Here is a 14652-nt window from a genome sequence, read left to right on the forward strand (position 1 = left end):
AGCGGAATGCAGCGGTGGTGGTGTAACGGTCAGCATGGTTGCTTCCCAAGCAGTTGATCCGGGTTCGATTCCCGGCCACCGCAAGAGGGCTGTCGTTTTTGCGTAGCGCAATAGTGTGTGTTCAACACCATGCGATCCTCGAAATTGCCAAGTGTCGCTGCACAAGTAGTATCTGCTCGTCTCTCGCCTCGTTGCAGCTAAGTGGGCGGCCCCTTCATCGTGTGTCGACTTGGCCCGACTTTGCTCGACTGCCGCTCGCTGCCGCTCGGCGGTAGGGCCAATATGACAGAAGCAGTACGACAATCGGCTGCGAGAAACACGCTAATCAAGACTACCTTTCCTTTCCAATTCGAAAAGCTAAATTTTCATTTACAAATTTCGGAATTCTCACTGCTCCCCTACAGTGTTATCTACGATATTTGAGAAATTATCTGTGGATTCGTACGGTTCTGTTACTGCCAAAGTCGTTCCTGCACTTTACGTTCGCTCTTTTTGCAAAGAACCTCTTTAAATTTTGGATCCTATGTTCGTTAACGTAATTTAAATTGCTGTGGGAGGCATCATAGCACATCAACACTGTAACACAAAAGGGGGAGAGTGGGGGTGAAAGGGGAAAGGTCCAATAGCACGCAGAGATCCCGCCTATCACCCATGTAATCACTAACCACGCCCACCTCTGCTTAACTTCATTAATCGAAAGGGAGCCGGCCGTTGGCGACCCCTGAGCGAAACGTTCAGACTTGTAGCTCGATGTGCAGATCATTTGGAATCTACGTGGCAGAGTCTCGCGGGAGACTGCATTTCCTATTAGCGGAGAAAGTGGGATGGCCTGTGGAGGGATCGAACCCATGACCTTCTCGTTACCAGCACGACGCTATACCCCACAGGGCTAACGAGCCACGCAACACTGTCGCATCAGCAGTCCAAAACCGCAAAATCATCTCCTCTTCCTTAAAAACGGCCCCGCCAATCACGTGAGCATGTATCTCTTTTCCTTGACTTTCTCTCACCTTATACTTGGAACCCAGAGCAGCAAAACCACGAAGACGAAAAACGGCCCTGAGAAGATTTCTCATCTCAGCCTGGAAAATCGACGTTCCGCTACCAGTAATCGAACCCTGGCCTCCTGTGTGAAAGCCAGGTATCCTAGCCACTAGACCATACCGGACATACCTCAAGTATCAGCTACGTGTGAATGGGTCCAGAAATATTTCTCCTCCACGAACTTTACGGCCGAATCTGGCGACAACGCTGAACTCTGTCCGCCACCACGATCCCGCTTACTCACTCCCAAAGCGCCCAAGACATACTACACAAACATCGCTTTCAGTCTCAAGTGTAAGTAGCAAAACTATAATTAGTAATAACTGGAAACAAACACTCTCACGTTGACGCAAAGGAGCCTGGGTGGTAATAAACTGTAAACACGGCTTTACCTCGCAAAAGCTATGCTGTGCGTTTCACTGTCGTGGAGAGAAAATGAGATGGCTGGGGTGAGGGTCGAACGTACGCCCTTGAGAAGACGTCACGCGCTGCCCACTGCGACAGGGAAGCACACAGGAATTCTTTTCCCACCATGCCGAACACGACAGGGTGGACTTCTCAGCGGAAGTCAGTCCTGCGTCTAGTTACAGTGCATCGCCCTGGAAGCGGCGTGGACCCGCGTTCGGATGCGCGGGCGGGCAGGGCGCCTGCAGCAGGGTCGCTTCGGCCTCTGGTGGCAGCAGGGGCGGCAACGCATCGCGACACAGGATGCGTGCAGCGGAATGCAGCGGTGGTGGTGTAACGGTCAGCATGGTTGCTTCCCAAGCAGTTGATCCGGGTTCGATTCCCGGCCACCGCAAGAGGGCTGTCGTTTTTGCGTAGCGCAATAGTGTGTGTTCAACACCATGCGATCCTCGAAATTGCCAAGTGTCGCTGCACAAGTAGTATCTGCTCGTCTCTCGCCTCGTTGCAGCTAAGTGGGCGGCCCCTTCATCGTGTGTCGACTTGGCCCGACTTTGCTCGACTGCCGCTCGCTGCCGCTCGGCGGTAGGGCCAATATGACAGAAGCAGTACGACAATCGGCTGCGAGAAACACGCTAATCAAGACTACCTTTCCTTTCCAATTCGAAAAGCTAAATTTTCATTTACAAATTTCGGAATTCTCACTGCTCCCCTACAGTGTTATCTACGATATTTGAGAAATTATCTGTGGATTCGTACGGTTCTGTTACTGCCAAAGTCGTTCCTGCACTTTACGTTCGCTCTTTTTGCAAAGAACCTCTTTAAATTTTGGATCCTATGTTCGTTAACGTAATTTAAATTGCTGTGGGAGGCATCATAGCACATCAACACTGTAACACAAAAGGGGGAGAGTGGGGGTGAAAGGGGAAAGGTCCAATAGCACGCAGAGATCCCGCCTATCACCCATGTAATCACTAACCACGCCCACCTCTGCTTAACTTCATTAATCGAAAGGGAGCCGGCCGTTGGCGACCCCTGAGCGAAACGTTCAGACTTGTAGCTCGATGTGCAGATCATTTGGAATCTACGTGGCAGAGTCTCGCGGGAGACTGCATTTCCTATTAGCGGAGAAAGTGGGATGGCCTGTGGAGGGATCGAACCCATGACCTTCTCGTTACCAGCACGACGCTATACCCCACAGGGCTAACGAGCCACGCAACACTGTCGCATCAGCAGTCCAAAACCGCAAAATCATCTCCTCTTCCTTAAAAACGGCCCCGCCAATCACGTGAGCATGTATCTCTTTTCCTTGACTTTCTCTCACCTTATACTTGGAACCCAGAGCAGCAAAACCACGAAGACGAAAAACGGCCCTGAGAAGATTTCTCATCTCAGCCTGGAAAATTGACGTTCCGCTACCAGTAATCGAACCCTGGCCTCCTGTGTGAAAGCCAGGTATCCTAGCCACTAGACCATACCGGACATACCTCAAGTATCAGCTACGTGTGAATGGGTCCAGAAATATTTCTCCTCCACGAACTTTACGGCCGAATCTGGCGACAACGCTGAACTCTGTCCGCCACCACGATCCCGCTTACTCACTCCCAAAGCGCCCAAGACATACTACACAAACATCGCTTTCAGTCTCAAGTGTAAGTAGCAAAACTATAATTAGTAATAACTGGAAACAAACACTCTCACGTTGACGCAAAGGAGCCTGGGTGGTAATAAACTGTAAACACGGCTTTACCTCGCAAAAGCTATGCTGTGCGTTTCACTGTCGTGGAGAGAAAATGAGATGGCTGGGGTGAGGGTCGAACGTACGCCCTTGAGAAGACGTCACGCGCTGCCCACTGCGACAGGGAAGCACACAGGAATTCTTTTCCCACCATGCCGAACACGACAGGGTGGACTTCTCAGCGGAAGTCAGTCCTGCGTCTAGTTACAGTGCATCGCCCTGGAAGCGGCGTGGACCCGCGTTCGGATGCGCGGGCGGGCAGGGCGCCTGCAGCAGGGTCGCTTCGGCCTCTGGTGGCAGCAGGGGCGGCAACGCATCGCGACACAGGATGCGTGCAGCGGAATGCAGCGGTGGTGGTGTAACGGTCAGCATGGTTGCTTCCCAAGCAGTTGATCCGGGTTCGATTCCCGGCCACCGCAAGAGGGCTGTCGTTTTTGCGTAGCGCAATAGTGTGTGTTCAACACCATGCGATCCTCGAAATTGCCAAGTGTCGCTGCACAAGTAGTATCTGCTCGTCTCTCGCCTCGTTGCAGCTAAGTGGGCGGCCCCTTCATCGTGTGTCGACTTGGCCCGACTTTGCTCGACTGCCGCTCGCTGCCGCTCGGCGGTAGGGCCAATATGACAGAAGCAGTACGACAATCGGCTGCGAGAAACACGCTAATCAAGACTACCTTTCCTTTCCAATTCGAAAAGCTAAATTTTCATTTACAAATTTCGGAATTCTCACTGCTCCCCTACAGTGTTATCTACGATATTTGAGAAATTATCTGTGGATTCGTACGGTTCTGTTACTGCCAAAGTCGTTCCTGCACTTTACGTTCGCTCTTTTTGCAAAGAACCTCTTTAAATTTTGGATCCTATGTTCGTTAACGTAATTTAAATTGCTGTGGGAGGCATCATAGCACATCAACACTGTAACACAAAAGGGGGAGAGTGGGGGTGAAAGGGGAAAGGTCCAATAGCACGCAGAGATCCCGCCTATCACCCATGTAATCACTAACCACGCCCACCTCTGCTTAACTTCATTAATCGAAAGGGAGCCGGCCGTTGGCGACCCCTGAGCGAAACGTTCAGACTTGTAGCTCGATGTGCAGATCATTTGGAATCTACGTGGCAGAGTCTCGCGGGAGACTGCATTTCCTATTAGCGGAGAAAGTGGGATGGCCTGTGGAGGGATCGAACCCATGACCTTCTCGTTACCAGCACGACGCTATACCCCACAGGGCTAACGAGCCACGCAACACTGTCGCATCAGCAGTCCAAAACCGCAAAATCATCTCCTCTTCCTTAAAAACGGCCCCGCCAATCACGTGAGCATGTATCTCTTTTCCTTGACTTTCTCTCACCTTATACTTGGAACCCAGAGCAGCAAAACCACGAAGACGAAAAACGGCCCTGAGAAGATTTCTCATCTCAGCCTGGAAAATTGACGTTCCGCTACCAGTAATCGAACCCTGGCCTCCTGTGTGAAAGCCAGGTATCCTAGCCACTAGACCATACCGGACATACCTCAAGTATCAGCTACGTGTGAATGGGTCCAGAAATATTTCTCCTCCACGAACTTTACGGCCGAATCTGGCGACAACGCTGAACTCTGTCCGCCACCACGATCCCGCTTACTCACTCCCAAAGCGCCCAAGACATACTACACAAACATCGCTTTCAGTCTCAAGTGTAAGTAGCAAAACTATAATTAGTAATAACTGGAAACAAACACTCTCACGTTGACGCAAAGGAGCCTGGGTGGTAATAAACTGTAAACACGGCTTTACCTCGCAAAAGCTATGCTGTGCGTTTCACTGTCGTGGAGAGAAAATGAGATGGCTGGGGTGAGGGTCGAACGTACGCCCTTGAGAAGACGTCACGCGCTGCCCACTGCGACAGGGAAGCACACAGGAATTCTTTTCCCACCATGCCGAACACGACAGGGTGGACTTCTCAGCGGAAGTCAGTCCTGCGTCTAGTTACAGTGCATCGCCCTGGAAGCGGCGTGGACCCGCGTTCGGATGCGCGGGCGGGCAGGGCGCCTGCAGCAGGGTCGCTTCGGCCTCTGGTGGCAGCAGGGGCGGCAACGCATCGCGACACAGGATGCGTGCAGCGGAATGCAGCGGTGGTGGTGTAACGGTCAGCATGGTTGCTTCCCAAGCAGTTGATCCGGGTTCGATTCCCGGCCACCGCAAGAGGGCTGTCGTTTTTGCGTAGCGCAATAGTGTGTGTTCAACACCATGCGATCCTCGAAATTGCCAAGTGTCGCTGCACAAGTAGTATCTGCTCGTCTCTCGCCTCGTTGCAGCTAAGTGGGCGGCCCCTTCATCGTGTGTCGACTTGGCCCGACTTTGCTCGACTGCCGCTCGCTGCCGCTCGGCGGTAGGGCCAATATGACAGAAGCAGTACGACAATCGGCTGCGAGAAACACGCTAATCAAGACTACCTTTCCTTTCCAATTCGAAAAGCTAAATTTTCATTTACAAATTTCGGAATTCTCACTGCTCCCCTACAGTGTTATCTACGATATTTGAGAAATTATCTGTGGATTCGTACGGTTCTGTTACTGCCAAAGTCGTTCCTGCACTTTACGTTCGCTCTTTTTGCAAAGAACCTCTTTAAATTTTGGATCCTATGTTCGTTAACGTAATTTAAATTGCTGTGGGAGGCATCATAGCACATCAACACTGTAACACAAAAGGGGGAGAGTGGGGGTGAAAGGGGAAAGGTCCAATAGCACGCAGAGATCCCGCCTATCACCCATGTAATCACTAACCACGCCCACCTCTGCTTAACTTCATTAATCGAAAGGGAGCCGGCCGTTGGCGACCCCTGAGCGAAACGTTCAGACTTGTAGCTCGATGTGCAGATCATTTGGAATCTACGTGGCAGAGTCTCGCGGGAGACTGCATTTCCTATTAGCGGAGAAAGTGGGATGGCCTGTGGAGGGATCGAACCCATGACCTTCTCGTTACCAGCACGACGCTATACCCCACAGGGCTAACGAGCCACGCAACACTGTCGCATCAGCAGTCCAAAACCGCAAAATCATCTCCTCTTCCTTAAAAACGGCCCCGCCAATCACGTGAGCATGTATCTCTTTTCCTTGACTTTCTCTCACCTTATACTTGGAACCCAGAGCAGCAAAACCACGAAGACGAAAAACGGCCCTGAGAAGATTTCTCATCTCAGCCTGGAAAATTGACGTTCCGCTACCAGTAATCGAACCCTGGCCTCCTGTGTGAAAGCCAGGTATCCTAGCCACTAGACCATACCGGACATACCTCAAGTATCAGCTACGTGTGAATGGGTCCAGAAATATTTCTCCTCCACGAACTTTACGGCCGAATCTGGCGACAACGCTGAACTCTGTCCGCCACCACGATCCCGCTTACTCACTCCCAAAGCGCCCAAGACATACTACACAAACATCGCTTTCAGTCTCAAGTGTAAGTAGCAAAACTATAATTAGTAATAACTGGAAACAAACACTCTCACGTTGACGCAAAGGAGCCTGGGTGGTAATAAACTGTAAACACGGCTTTACCTCGCAAAAGCTATGCTGTGCGTTTCACTGTCGTGGAGAGAAAATGAGATGGCTGGGGTGAGGGTCGAACGTACGCCCTTGAGAAGACGTCACGCGCTGCCCACTGCGACAGGGAAGCACACAGGAATTCTTTTCCCACCATGCCGAACACGACAGGGTGGACTTCTCAGCGGAAGTCAGTCCTGCGTCTAGTTACAGTGCATCGCCCTGGAAGCGGCGTGGACCCGCGTTCGGATGCGCGGGCGGGCAGGGCGCCTGCAGCAGGGTCGCTTCGGCCTCTGGTGGCAGCAGGGGCGGCAACGCATCGCGACACAGGATGCGTGCAGCGGAATGCAGCGGTGGTGGTGTAACGGTCAGCATGGTTGCTTCCCAAGCAGTTGATCCGGGTTCGATTCCCGGCCACCGCAAGAGGGCTGTCGTTTTTGCGTAGCGCAATAGTGTGTGTTCAACACCATGCGATCCTCGAAATTGCCAAGTGTCGCTGCACAAGTAGTATCTGCTCGTCTCTCGCCTCGTTGCAGCTAAGTGGGCGGCCCCTTCATCGTGTGTCGACTTGGCCCGACTTTGCTCGACTGCCGCTCGCTGCCGCTCGGCGGTAGGGCCAATATGACAGAAGCAGTACGACAATCGGCTGCGAGAAACACGCTAATCAAGACTACCTTTCCTTTCCAATTCGAAAAGCTAAATTTTCATTTACAAATTTCGGAATTCTCACTGCTCCCCTACAGTGTTATCTACGATATTTGAGAAATTATCTGTGGATTCGTACGGTTCTGTTACTGCCAAAGTCGTTCCTGCACTTTACGTTCGCTCTTTTTGCAAAGAACCTCTTTAAATTTTGGATCCTATGTTCGTTAACGTAATTTAAATTGCTGTGGGAGGCATCATAGCACATCAACACTGTAACACAAAAGGGGGAGAGTGGGGGTGAAAGGGGAAAGGTCCAATAGCACGCAGAGATCCCGCCTATCACCCATGTAATCACTAACCACGCCCACCTCTGCTTAACTTCATTAATCGAAAGGGAGCCGGCCGTTGGCGACCCCTGAGCGAAACGTTCAGACTTGTAGCTCGATGTGCAGATCATTTGGAATCTACGTGGCAGAGTCTCGCGGGAGACTGCATTTCCTATTAGCGGAGAAAGTGGGATGGCCTGTGGAGGGATCGAACCCATGACCTTCTCGTTACCAGCACGACGCTATACCCCACAGGGCTAACGAGCCACGCAACACTGTCGCATCAGCAGTCCAAAACCGCAAAATCATCTCCTCTTCCTTAAAAACGGCCCCGCCAATCACGTGAGCATGTATCTCTTTTCCTTGACTTTCTCTCACCTTATACTTGGAACCCAGAGCAGCAACACCACGAAGACGAAAAACGGCCCTGAGAAGATTTCTCATCTCAGCCTGGAAAATTGACGTTCCGCTACCAGTAATCGAACCCTGGCCTCCTGTGTGAAAGCCAGGTATCCTAGCCACTAGACCATACCGGACATACCTCAAGTATCAGCTACGTGTGAATGGGTCCAGAAATATTTCTCCTCCACGAACTTTACGGCCGAATCTGGCGACAACGCTGAACTCTGTCCGCCACCACGATCCCGCTTACTCACTCCCAAAGCGCCCAAGACATACTACACAAACATCGCTTTCAGTCTCAAGTGTAAGTAGCAAAACTATAATTAGTAATAACTGGAAACAAACACTCTCACGTTGACGCAAAGGAGCCTGGGTGGTAATAAACTGTAAACACGGCTTTACCTCGCAAAAGCTATGCTGTGCGTTTCACTGTCGTGGAGAGAAAATGAGATGGCTGGGGTGAGGGTCGAACGTACGCCCTTGAGAAGACGTCACGCGCTGCCCACTGCGACAGGGAAGCACACAGGAATTCTTTTCCCACCATGCCGAACACGACAGGGTGGACTTCTCAGCGGAAGTCAGTCCTGCGTCTAGTTACAGTGCATCGCCCTGGAAGCGGCGTGGACCCGCGTTCGGATGCGCGGGCGGGCAGGGCGCCTGCAGCAGGGTCGCTTCGGCCTCTGGTGGCAGCAGGGGCGGCAACGCATCGCGACACAGGATGCGTGCAGCGGAATGCAGCGGTGGTGGTGTAACGGTCAGCATGGTTGCTTCCCAAGCAGTTGATCCGGGTTCGATTCCCGGCCACCGCAAGAGGGCTGTCGTTTTTGCGTAGCGCAATAGTGTGTGTTCAACACCATGCGATCCTCGAAATTGCCAAGTGTCGCTGCACAAGTAGTATCTGCTCGTCTCTCGCCTCGTTGCAGCTAAGTGGGCGGCCCCTTCATCGTGTGTCGACTTGGCCCGACTTTGCTCGACTGCCGCTCGCTGCCGCTCGGCGGTAGGGCCAATATGACAGAAGCAGTACGACAATCGGCTGCGAGAAACACGCTAATCAAGACTACCTTTCCTTTCCAATTCGAAAAGCTAAATTTTCATTTACAAATTTCGGAATTCTCACTGCTCCCCTACAGTGTTATCTACGATATTTGAGAAATTATCTGTGGATTCGTACGGTTCTGTTACTGCCAAAGTCGTTCCTGCACTTTACGTTCGCTCTTTTTGCAAAGAACCTCTTTAAATTTTGGATCCTATGTTCGTTAACGTAATTTAAATTGCTGTGGGAGGCATCATAGCACATCAACACTGTAACACAAAAGGGGGAGAGTGGGGGTGAAAGGGGAAAGGTCCAATAGCACGCAGAGATCCCGCCTATCACCCATGTAATCACTAACCACGCCCACCTCTGCTTAACTTCATTAATCGAAAGGGAGCCGGCCGTTGGCGACCCCTGAGCGAAACGTTCAGACTTGTAGCTCGATGTGCAGATCATTTGGAATCTACGTGGCAGAGTCTCGCGGGAGACTGCATTTCCTATTAGCGGAGAAAGTGGGATGGCCTGTGGAGGGATCGAACCCATGACCTTCTCGTTACCAGCACGACGCTATACCCCACAGGGCTAACGAGCCACGCAACACTGTCGCATCAGCAGTCCAAAACCGCAAAATCATCTCCTCTTCCTTAAAAACGGCCCCGCCAATCACGTGAGCATGTATCTCTTTTCCTTGACTTTCTCTCACCTTATACTTGGAACCCAGAGCAGCAAAACCACGAAGACGAAAAACGGCCCTGAGAAGATTTCTCATCTCAGCCTGGAAAATTGACGTTCCGCTACCAGTAATCGAACCCTGGCCTCCTGTGTGAAAGCCAGGTATCCTAGCCACTAGACCATACCGGACATACCTCAAGTATCAGCTACGTGTGAATGGGTCCAGAAATATTTCTCCTCCACGAACTTTACGGCCGAATCTGGCGACAACGCTGAACTCTGTCCGCCACCACGATCCCGCTTACTCACTCCCAAAGCGCCCAAGACATACTACACAAACATCGCTTTCAGTCTCAAGTGTAAGTAGCAAAACTATAATTAGTAATAACTGGAAACAAACACTCTCACGTTGACGCAAAGGAGCCTGGGTGGTAATAAACTGTAAACACGGCTTTACCTCGCAAAAGCTATGCTGTGCGTTTCACTGTCGTGGAGAGAAAATGAGATGGCTGGGGTGAGGGTCGAACGTACGCCCTTGAGAAGACGTCACGCGCTGCCCACTGCGACAGGGAAGCACACAGGAATTCTTTTCCCACCATGCCGAACACGACAGGGTGGACTTCTCAGCGGAAGTCAGTCCTGCGTCTAGTTACAGTGCATCGCCCTGGAAGCGGCGTGGACCCGCGTTCGGATGCGCGGGCGGGCAGGGCGCCTGCAGCAGGGTCGCTTCGGCCTCTGGTGGCAGCAGGGGCGGCAACGCATCGCGACACAGGATGCGTGCAGCGGAATGCAGCGGTGGTGGTGTAACGGTCAGCATGGTTGCTTCCCAAGCAGTTGATCCGGGTTCGATTCCCGGCCACCGCAAGAGGGCTGTCGTTTTTGCGTAGCGCAATAGTGTGTGTTCAACACCATGCGATCCTCGAAATTGCCAAGTGTCGCTGCACAAGTAGTATCTGCTCGTCTCTCGCCTCGTTGCAGCTAAGTGGGCGGCCCCTTCATCGTGTGTCGACTTGGCCCGACTTTGCTCGACTGCCGCTCGCTGCCGCTCGGCGGTAGGGCCAATATGACAGAAGCAGTACGACAATCGGCTGCGAGAAACACGCTAATCAAGACTACCTTTCCTTTCCAATTCGAAAAGCTAAATTTTCATTTACAAATTTCGGAATTCTCACTGCTCCCCTACAGTGTTATCTACGATATTTGAGAAATTATCTGTGGATTCGTACGGTTCTGTTACTGCCAAAGTCGTTCCTGCACTTTACGTTCGCTCTTTTTGCAAAGAACCTCTTTAAATTTTGGATCCTATGTTCGTTAACGTAATTTAAATTGCTGTGGGAGGCATCATAGCACATCAACACTGTAACACAAAAGGGGGAGAGTGGGGGTGAAAGGGGAAAGGTCCAATAGCACGCAGAGATCCCGCCTATCACCCATGTAATCACTAACCACGCCCACCTCTGCTTAACTTCATTAATCGAAAGGGAGCCGGCCGTTGGCGACCCCTGAGCGAAACGTTCAGACTTGTAGCTCGATGTGCAGATCATTTGGAATCTACGTGGCAGAGTCTCGCGGGAGACTGCATTTCCTATTAGCGGAGAAAGTGGGATGGCCTGTGGAGGGATCGAACCCATGACCTTCTCGTTACCAGCACGACGCTATACCCCACAGGGCTAACGAGCCACGCAACACTGTCGCATCAGCAGTCCAAAACCGCAAAATCATCTCCTCTTCCTTAAAAACGGCCCCGCCAATCACGTGAGCATGTATCTCTTTTCCTTGACTTTCTCTCACCTTATACTTGGAACCCAGAGCAGCAAAACCACGAAGACGAAAAACGGCCCTGAGAAGATTTCTCATCTCAGCCTGGAAAATTGACGTTCCGCTACCAGTAATCGAACCCTGGCCTCCTGTGTGAAAGCCAGGTATCCTAGCCACTAGACCATACCGGACATACCTCAAGTATCAGCTACGTGTGAATGGGTCCAGAAATATTTCTCCTCCACGAACTTTACGGCCGAATCTGGCGACAACGCTGAACTCTGTCCGCCACCACGATCCCGCTTACTCACTCCCAAAGCGCCCAAGACATACTACACAAACATCGCTTTCAGTCTCAAGTGTAAGTAGCAAAACTATAATTAGTAATAACTGGAAACAAACACTCTCACGTTGACGCAAAGGAGCCTGGGTGGTAATAAACTGTAAACACGGCTTTACCTCGCAAAAGCTATGCTGTGCGTTTCACTGTCGTGGAGAGAAAATGAGATGGCTGGGGTGAGGGTCGAACGTACGCCCTTGAGAAGACGTCACGCGCTGCCCACTGCGACAGGGAAGCACACAGGAATTCTTTTCCCACCATGCCGAACACGACAGGGTGGACTTCTCAGCGGAAGTCAGTCCTGCGTCTAGTTACAGTGCATCGCCCTGGAAGCGGCGTGGACCCGCGTTCGGATGCGCGGGCGGGCAGGGCGCCTGCAGCAGGGTCGCTTCGGCCTCTGGTGGCAGCAGGGGCGGCAACGCATCGCGACACAGGATGCGTGCAGCGGAATGCAGCGGTGGTGGTGTAACGGTCAGCATGGTTGCTTCCCAAGCAGTTGATCCGGGTTCGATTCCCGGCCACCGCAAGAGGGCTGTCGTTTTTGCGTAGCGCAATAGTGTGTGTTCAACACCATGCGATCCTCGAAATTGCCAAGTGTCGCTGCACAAGTAGTATCTGCTCGTCTCTCGCCTCGTTGCAGCTAAGTGGGCGGCCCCTTCATCGTGTGTCGACTTGGCCCGACTTTGCTCGACTGCCGCTCGCTGCCGCTCGGCGGTAGGGCCAATATGACAGAAGCAGTACGACAATCGGCTGCGAGAAACACGCTAATCAAGACTACCTTTCCTTTCCAATTCGAAAAGCTAAATTTTCATTTACAAATTTCGGAATTCTCACTGCTCCCCTACAGTGTTATCTACGATATTTGAGAAATTATCTGTGGATTCGTACGGTTCTGTTACTGCCAAAGTCGTTCCTGCACTTTACGTTCGCTCTTTTTGCAAAGAACCTCTTTAAATTTTGGATCCTATGTTCGTTAACGTAATTTAAATTGCTGTGGGAGGCATCATAGCACATCAACACTGTAACACAAAAGGGGGAGAGTGGGGGTGAAAGGGGAAAGGTCCAATAGCACGCAGAGATCCCGCCTATCACCCATGTAATCACTAACCACGCCCACCTCTGCTTAACTTCATTAATCGAAAGGGAGCCGGCCGTTGGCGACCCCTGAGCGAAACGTTCAGACTTGTAGCTCGATGTGCAGATCATTTGGAATCTACGTGGCAGAGTCTCGCGGGAGACTGCATTTCCTATTAGCGGAGAAAGTGGGATGGCCTGTGGAGGGATCGAACCCATGACCTTCTCGTTACCAGCACGACGCTATACCCCACAGGGCTAACGAGCCACGCAACACTGTCGCATCAGCAGTCCAAAACCGCAAAATCATCTCCTCTTCCTTAAAAACGGCCCCGCCAATCACGTGAGCATGTATCTCTTTTCCTTGACTTTCTCTCACCTTATACTTGGAACCCAGAGCAGCAAAACCACGAAGACGAAAAACGGCCCTGAGAAGATTTCTCATCTCAGCCTGGAAAATTGACGTTCCGCTACCAGTAATCGAACCCTGGCCTCCTGTGTGAAAGCCAGGTATCCTAGCCACTAGACCATACCGGACATACCTCAAGTATCAGCTACGTGTGAATGGGTCCAGAAATATTTCTCCTCCACGAACTTTACGGCCGAATCTGGCGACAACGCTGAACTCTGTCCGCCACCACGATCCCGCTTACTCACTCCCAAAGCGCCCAAGACATACTACACAAACATCGCTTTCAGTCTCAAGTGTAAGTAGCAAAACTATAATTAGTAATAACTGGAAACAAACACTCTCACGTTGACGCAAAGGAGCCTGGGTGGTAATAAACTGTAAACACGGCTTTACCTCGCAAAAGCTATGCTGTGCGTTTCACTGTCGTGGAGAGAAAATGAGATGGCTGGGGTGAGGGTCGAACGTACGCCCTTGAGAAGACGTCACGCGCTGCCCACTGCGACAGGGAAGCACACAGGAATTCTTTTCCCACCATGCCGAACACGACAGGGTGGACTTCTCAGCGGAAGTCAGTCCTGCGTCTAGTTACAGTGCATCGCCCTGGAAGCGGCGTGGACCCGCGTTCGGATGCGCGGGCGGGCAGGGCGCCTGCAGCAGGGTCGCTTCGGCCTCTGGTGGCAGCAGGGGCGGCAACGCATCGCGACACAGGATGCGTGCAGCGGAATGCAGCGGTGGTGGTGTAACGGTCAGCATGGTTGCTTCCCAAGCAGTTGATCCGGGTTCGATTCCCGGCCACCGCAAGAGGGCTGTCGTTTTTGCGTAGCGCAATAGTGTGTGTTCAACACCATGCGATCCTCGAAATTGCCAAGTGTCGCTGCACAAGTAGTATCTGCTCGTCTCTCGCCTCGTTGCAGCTAAGTGGGCGGCCCCTTCATCGTGTGTCGACTTGGCCCGACTTTGCTCGACTGCCGCTCGCTGCCGCTCGGCGGTAGGGCCAATATGACAGAAGCAGTACGACAATCGGCTGCGAGAAACACGCTAATCAAGACTACCTTTCCTTTCCAATTCGAAAAGCTAAATTTTCATTTACAAATTTCGGAATTCTCACTGCTCCCCTACAGTGTTATCTACGATATTTGAGAAATTATCTGTGGATTCGTACGGTTCTGTTACTGCCAAAGTCGTTCCTGCACTTTACGTTCGCTCTTTTTGCAAAGAACCTCTTTAAATTTTGGATCCTATGTTCGTTAACGTAATTTAAATTGCTGTGGGAACACGCGATCTAGTGT

At 51.7% G+C, this 14652-nt stretch overlaps 9 non-coding genes across 9 annotated transcripts; all 9 read left to right on the plus strand.

Annotated features, from left to right (window-relative positions):
* The first annotated feature begins 11 nt into the window (after window positions 1–11).
* Window positions 12–83, plus strand: Trnag-ccc (transfer RNA glycine (anticodon CCC)). The gene has a single exon. It is a non-coding gene; the product is annotated as a tRNA-Gly (tRNA).
* Window positions 84–1771: 1688 nt separating this feature from the next.
* Window positions 1772–1843, plus strand: Trnag-ccc (transfer RNA glycine (anticodon CCC)). The gene has a single exon. It is a non-coding gene; the product is annotated as a tRNA-Gly (tRNA).
* A 1688-nt stretch (window positions 1844–3531) lies between these two features.
* Window positions 3532–3603, plus strand: Trnag-ccc (transfer RNA glycine (anticodon CCC)). Its single transcript has one exon. It is a non-coding gene; the product is annotated as a tRNA-Gly (tRNA).
* A 1688-nt stretch (window positions 3604–5291) lies between these two features.
* Window positions 5292–5363, plus strand: Trnag-ccc (transfer RNA glycine (anticodon CCC)). Its single transcript has one exon. It is a non-coding gene; the product is annotated as a tRNA-Gly (tRNA).
* Window positions 5364–7051: 1688 nt separating this feature from the next.
* Window positions 7052–7123, plus strand: Trnag-ccc (transfer RNA glycine (anticodon CCC)). The gene has a single exon. It is a non-coding gene; the product is annotated as a tRNA-Gly (tRNA).
* A 1688-nt stretch (window positions 7124–8811) lies between these two features.
* Trnag-ccc (transfer RNA glycine (anticodon CCC)) lies at window positions 8812–8883 on the plus strand. Its single transcript has one exon. It is a non-coding gene; the product is annotated as a tRNA-Gly (tRNA).
* A 1688-nt stretch (window positions 8884–10571) lies between these two features.
* Trnag-ccc (transfer RNA glycine (anticodon CCC)) lies at window positions 10572–10643 on the plus strand. Its single transcript has one exon. It is a non-coding gene; the product is annotated as a tRNA-Gly (tRNA).
* Window positions 10644–12331: 1688 nt separating this feature from the next.
* Window positions 12332–12403, plus strand: Trnag-ccc (transfer RNA glycine (anticodon CCC)). Its single transcript has one exon. It is a non-coding gene; the product is annotated as a tRNA-Gly (tRNA).
* A 1688-nt stretch (window positions 12404–14091) lies between these two features.
* Window positions 14092–14163, plus strand: Trnag-ccc (transfer RNA glycine (anticodon CCC)). The gene has a single exon. It is a non-coding gene; the product is annotated as a tRNA-Gly (tRNA).
* The last annotated feature ends 489 nt before the right edge of the window (window positions 14164–14652 follow it).

This window comes from Schistocerca gregaria, chromosome 8 (genome assembly GCF_023897955.1).
Source record: "Schistocerca gregaria isolate iqSchGreg1 chromosome 8, iqSchGreg1.2, whole genome shotgun sequence".
In the NCBI taxonomy this organism is placed as follows: domain Eukaryota; kingdom Metazoa; phylum Arthropoda; class Insecta; order Orthoptera; family Acrididae; genus Schistocerca; species Schistocerca gregaria.